The sequence below is a fragment of the Neopelma chrysocephalum genome, unplaced genomic scaffold (genome assembly GCF_003984885.1).
Source record: "Neopelma chrysocephalum unplaced genomic scaffold, ASM398488v2 Primary Assembly neopelma1_80b, whole genome shotgun sequence".
Taxonomy (NCBI): domain Eukaryota; kingdom Metazoa; phylum Chordata; class Aves; order Passeriformes; family Pipridae; genus Neopelma; species Neopelma chrysocephalum.
In genome coordinates, this window is record NW_020897742.1 from 2,459,395 (window position 1) to 2,465,394 (window position 6,000).

Genomic DNA, 6,000 nt, shown 5'->3' on the forward strand with positions numbered 1-6,000 from the left:
CTTAGATCCCTCCCACAGCTATATTGAGTGTATAGATGGAAAGAAAAGCCAAAAGGCCTCTACTACCCCAATACACTGAAAAGAGCAGAAATGGAGACACAGCAGCACGGTGCTGCAGCCCTCGAGCAGGACTATGCTGCAGGCACACCAGGACCTCCCATGCCCCAGACATGCTGCAGTCAGCAGGATGTCACACCCTGGGACACATGCAATGCCTTTTCCAAACAGCACCAAAGCCAGATTCATTTCACTGCTTCCATCCTACACAGCCAGCCTGATTCCTTCTCTCTGCTCTGCCCTACCCTCATTCCCCACATCCTGGTTAGACTTCACCTTATCATTCTCGGCAGAGCATAATTTTCCTTCTGGCTGGTGCTGTGGTGTGGGACCCACAGCAGTGGAGACATCTTTGGCTTTGCTCTGTGGTTGCGAGTTACATAACACTGTGATACTCCCAAGTAGATGTCGCTTGACAGAACAGATGATGTGCTGGTAATAGCTGGACGTTCCAGAACAAGAAACATGTTGAAAAATCAGTGGTGTAATTTTGTGTGCAGATATACCTTTGTATGGGGCAAAACTGGGCAACCAGAAAACTGATTAAATATTGCAGCTCTATGTCATAAAAGTTTGTGGATAAATAACAAGATAAGGATTCAGTCCTTAACGAAAAGGAAGGAATAATACATAACAAAGATGAAGAACATGTTTCCTTAGTTTTCCTTGACATCAACATTAGCCCAGACTACTTCTTGCTTTGTTAGAATGGAGCAAAACGTAATTAAAGTTTTAATTAGAATTGATCGCAGTCCACAAACGTGAAATGTATTGTGCTGTTCGAACACTGTACTGGAAGATCTCTCAAGTAAACTGATGTTCTTAAATGAACTATGTTCTTTAAAAAGGAAAGGCATTCTGTCAAGCAATAGGGTAGTAGTGAAAACTAATGACTCTGAAAATGTGTCACAGAAACAAATACTAGTAAGCATGTGTTCTGAAAGGGCCAGTGATTATGTATTTTACAAAGACTGAGCTTCCTCACACTTATTTTTCTCTGTGATTAATCTGTTCCATATCATATTCCAGTTATAAAATAGGTACGGCTTTTTATTCTTCATAAAGAGGTGGTGATACCTCTGAGATCTACTTTCCAATGCATGAAGGAAGAGAATGCCTATCCAGAGACACACTAGTAACAAAATATTGCTAAAAATACTTTGCCATCAGAATTGCTAAGAGAAGTACCGGTATCTCTTAAACCCATCTGTTACATTAACATCTTCTGTACAAGAACACGGAATTTATTCATACATTTGGCCTTTTGGTAATTGGCCAAGCCTCTAATGTCCAACTAATTACCTATCAATTTTAATGAAAAAGGCTGTTGTTTTCATCACCCCGTTATCTGCAAGCTTCCTTGTCAGCCGAAAAGCCTGGCGGTGCAGGTAACCCACCCCTCCCTTCCCCGGCCTTGCTGCACCGCTCCGGGCAGTGTGGGATTTCGGAGCGCAGTACCTCCGCAGCGGCGGGAGCTCCGCACGGCCCGGTTCGAGCTGCCCCTCCCGCCCGAGGAAGGCGGAGAACCCCGTCCCACCTCCGAACAGCCCCTAACAGGCTCCTCCAGGGGCGAGAAAGTGGGGGGTCTACAGTTGTGTAAGATCAGCCCCTCCCTCCCGCTCCTCTCCCAATCTCCGACGGTTTATCCTCACGCTGAAGGTCGGAGCAACCACCCCGGGCGGGGGCAAGTGAAGGAGGTGCCGGGAGGGGGAAACAACCATCAGAGGAAAGGCTCATGGCATTGAGGACAGGATGGAGAGTTGGGGTGGGGGGAACCTTGCAGGTGGATTCATGCAGGGAGGGGACCAAGGTTGGGAGGAGGGGGGCGTTCCCTAGTGGGGGCAGTGGGGATAGCGGGGGACTCCGGGGGGTGGGGACACCCCTAGGCGGGCAGGGGAAGCCTCGTACCGGCGGAGCCGGTGGCACGGACAGCCCTGCGGAGGGCAGCGAGCGGCGGGGCACGGCAGGACTCGCGGTGCGCGGGGACCGAGATGTCGAGGAGGGCAGCAGTGCCGGGGGTCCCTTCCAGCAGCCCCCTCTGGAGCCGGCGGCGGAGAGACCGCAGAGCCCCCATGTCCCGGCGCGGCACCCCGGGCGCAGGGACAGCGTCCCCACCGCACTCCCGCCGCACCGCGCCGTCGGGATGAGGCCATTCCCGGCGGGGGCTGGAAGAGGAAGGAGTAGAAGCCCTCGAGGCACTGGGCAGGCGTTCCTCTCCTCACCCCACACACAGAGCACGTCTCGCTGGGGGCGAGCAGCTCATCTCCAAGCGATGCTGGCGCGCAAAGTTGCGCCGGCCGGGCAGCCCCCGCCCGAGTTCCCTCCCTCCGCGGCCGCGCACATCCCACAGAGCCCCCGCACTACGCTCCGCTCAGGTCAGCGGGGAAAACGCCTCTCTCGCTTTCCGCCCCGGCTGCTCACGATCTGCCTCAACCTGCTCCTCCTTTTGTTTTGATCTTTGGAAATGAAATTCTCTCTCCTGCCGTCTCCTTTCCCTCCTCCTTCTCACGCCTTCGTGTCGGAGATGCCCGGGATCGCACACCAGGTTTTGTTATCTCCTCCCACCTCCATCTTCACTCCGACTGATGCCCTAGTAAATAGCAGGAGCGCGGCACCTCCGCCCCTCACCTACCCCGCGCCCACCTGCAGACACCTCGCGTGTTAAATATATTAAATGATAAAATAAAAACACCCCTCACAGGCAGTAAGAAAAGCGACAGAGCGATCGCATGGACCGGGAGCACTTCTGCCTAGTCTAAGGTGTGATGACCTTGCGAGGGCTGCTCTGGCGCTTGGTTTCGCATGATCTTTTTTTCCCTATTTTTCATTTCCCTACTGGGAAAAAAAAAATCACGCCCTTTTTCGCTATCGCTTTTCAAACCAACACGAACGCCAAAGACTCCCACTTCCACCAAAGCGTTTCCAAGTGCAAATTTTTACGCGACAGCTCAGCTCTCCCTTTTGATGCTGTCGGTGTTTATATCCGGATCGGTGCGGGATTCGGTCCCTTCTCTCTCAACATGTTCGCGGAAAAAAATCGCCGCGGGTGCGATTTCCCTCCATCTCGCCACTGGAACAACAACTCCCGCACACGGAGCACACGAGCACCGGACCAAGTTTCCCGGCGAGGATGATCCCCGAGCGCTTGAGGAGCGCTGAGGCCGCGCAGTCTCCCCGGGAGGAGCAACCCCGCGCAGGGCACCCCGACCCGCCACCGGCACCGGGGCAGCGCGGGCGAGTGCGGAGCCCGGATCCCCCCCCCCCCAGCCCTCCCGCCCCTCCCCGGCTGATCTCCCCGCACTTACAGCGGGCGCGGGGTGTCGGGCGGTGCGGAGGGAGGGCGCTGGCCCGCGGGGTCCCGCCGGGGTGCTGGGGCCGGAGGGACACGCGGCGCCGCCTGTGGGTGCGCGCCCGCCGCCGCCGCTCGCGCCGCAGCTCCCGGTGCGCGCCCCCGCCCCGCCCCGCGCACCGCCCGCCGCCGCCCCGCACTGCAGGACCGCCGCCCCGCGCACCGCCCCGCGCGCCCGAGCATGCGCGCGAGGGGAGCGGGGCTGGGGGGGCGCGGCGGGAGGGAGGGACGGGGGAAGCCCCCGGGGCGGCGGGAACGGGGGCGCGGGGAACCCGCGGGAAGTGCGGGGCGAGGGGGCTGGCCCTCCTGCGGGGGTCGGGGATGCCCCTGCGGTCGCCTGGGAGCCGCTCGCAGCGAAGCTCCTGCTGCCCGGCGCGGTCCGTGCGGTGCCCGGCGGGCAGCGCTTCACCCGCGGCTCCTTCGCTCCGCATGTGGGGACTGCCCCGGCAGTGCGGGCGGCGCGGGGAGGTCACAGAATCACGGAATCAGTCAAGTTGGAAAAGACCTCCGAGATCATCGAGTCCAACCTGTGACCCAACACCACCATGCCAGCTAGACTATGGCACCATGTGCCACGTCCAGTCTTTCCTTAAACACCTCCAGGGGCGGTGACTCCGCTACCTCCCTGGGCAGCCCATTGCAATGTCTAATCAGCCTTTCTGTGAAGAATTTCTTCCTGATGTCTGACTTAAACCTCCCCTGGCGCAGTTTAAGGCTGTGTCCTCTTATCCTAGTTGCCTGAGAGAAGGCGCCGACCCCCATCTGGCCACAACCTCCTTTCATGTACGAGGTGATGGCACTGGCGTCCCGTGCGTGGAGCCGCCTGTAGCTGTCACACGTGTGTAGGCAACATCTTTCACACTTCCACTGTGGCTCCTGTCCACAAGCTTGTTGTACTATCATGGAAGTTAATGTTAGAAAGTTTAGCTTTATAACATTGTTCATCCCTTCGATATAAAATTCAATTGATCTTGCCCTTCAGTATAAAACCTGACTGATACTGCCCTGCCCTCGCTGTTCTCCCTGTCACTGTAGTAGTTGCTGTTGAGGTAGTGGTAAAAGATCAGGACTCCTTCCTAGACACTGCACAGCATATAAGTAATTGTAGGCCCCTTCTGAGGCAAAGACATACATCAATGTTTACTTTCATGCATGGCAAGTTCTGTCGCTGTTTGCATAAATTAAGCATATTTAGCATGTCCTGAGCACAACACTAGAGAAAGCAGATGGATGCAGCAAGAAGGTGAAAGGAAGGCAAACAATGGCATATATATATAAAAGGAGTAAATTACACTGTGCCTGTTTTTAACGAGCTACTCATTATTCCAGAAAAAAAGATAAAAGCATGAAGACTGTGTAATATGTGATACAGGGAAATAATTCTTGGTTTATTGTTGAAATGCCTAAAAAATTCGATTATAACACAATATGATGTGTACAAATGTACAGGAAGAGACAGTATTTTGAGTTTACTAATGTAGACAATTGAATTCATAAGTTATCTTTTTGTGATATAGCCACAAGTAACCAATGTTACACCCAGAGTTATGTTTTGTGTATGAGACAATAATTTTATAATTTTATGTTTGTGGGTTTTTTTATTTCCCAGTGCACCTCTCTTCTATAGTTCATGTTTTGATTTTCTAGATGTGAAAAAATGCAGCCTGAAAATGCTAAAAATTTAGGTTTATTCCAGGCTTAGCAAAAACAAACACTTAGGAGGTGATACACTTCACTGAGTATCTCTGAGATTCATGTTTTCTTCATTCTGATTAATTTAAAATATTTTCTGTCATCTTCATATTTTGCTACCTCATTGCTTGCTTGGCCTGCCAGATCATTAATAATCATCTCTAGCATAATGAAAGTTAGAGTACTGTAGCATCTGCTTCTAAGTTTTAACCACATTTTCCCCTCATATTTTCTGTCTCTTGTTCAGTTCTTTATAAGTTTGTCTTTTACCATCACAGTGCAACATTAATTCTGTGTGACCTATTTTGACTGTGTCCATATTGTAGTTACTGCATGACTTCATCTCATCTTCATAACTCTTCTAGTGGCAGCAGTGTAGCTATGGGAGTGCAGAGCTCTGTTCTGACTCTAAACCCAGCTATTTACTTGGTGTCTTGGAGTTTGCTGCCATTTTTTTCTTCCACAGGTACTGAGGTGGAAATATCTCTGGCAGCTGGCTGAAAACTAGCTTAGGGTTAGTTCTCTGCTGGGTGACTGTCACTTAGACATGATGTAACTTCATTGGTGGTCATTCTTTGCCAAAAGGTGCTGAACAAAAGCACCCTCAAAAAGCAAAAATTATAGATTGAATTTAAAAAAAAATGCACATTTAAATAGGACTTCTCATATGTCATAATATTTTTTCACCTAATTCAGTGGCCAAATTCCCATCTGCTACAACAAAAGTGTAGATTAAGCAGAAGATGTAGCGTGTTTTTATGTAAGACTTCCCTGTCTACATTTAGATAATTCTGTATAAAATCAAGTTACTGACTTACTGTTTTCAAATGTATTTGAAAACATGATGTTCATTTGAAAAAAGAGGTACTCTACAGTATTATTCTAGAAAACTGACTTATTTT

General features: G+C 51.3%; 1 protein-coding gene across 5 annotated transcripts in view; it reads right to left on the minus strand.

Moving 5' to 3' along the window:
* VSNL1 (visinin like 1) overlaps positions 1-3,481 on the minus strand; it is an 88,465-nt gene extending 84,984 nt beyond the window's left edge. Inside the window, exon 1 of one of the 5 annotated variants that reach the window (XM_027690240.1) lies at positions 3,363-3,481. The gene's annotated coding sequence lies outside the window, so the exon portion shown is untranslated. Of the gene's footprint in view, positions 1-1,515; positions 1,533-2,418; positions 2,436-2,478; positions 2,636-3,362 lie in introns of those variants that run through there. The other 4 variants (XM_027690236.1, XM_027690241.1, XM_027690237.1 and 1 more) reach the window with 4 other exon arrangements.
* Positions 3,482-6,000: the final 2,519 nt, after the last annotated feature.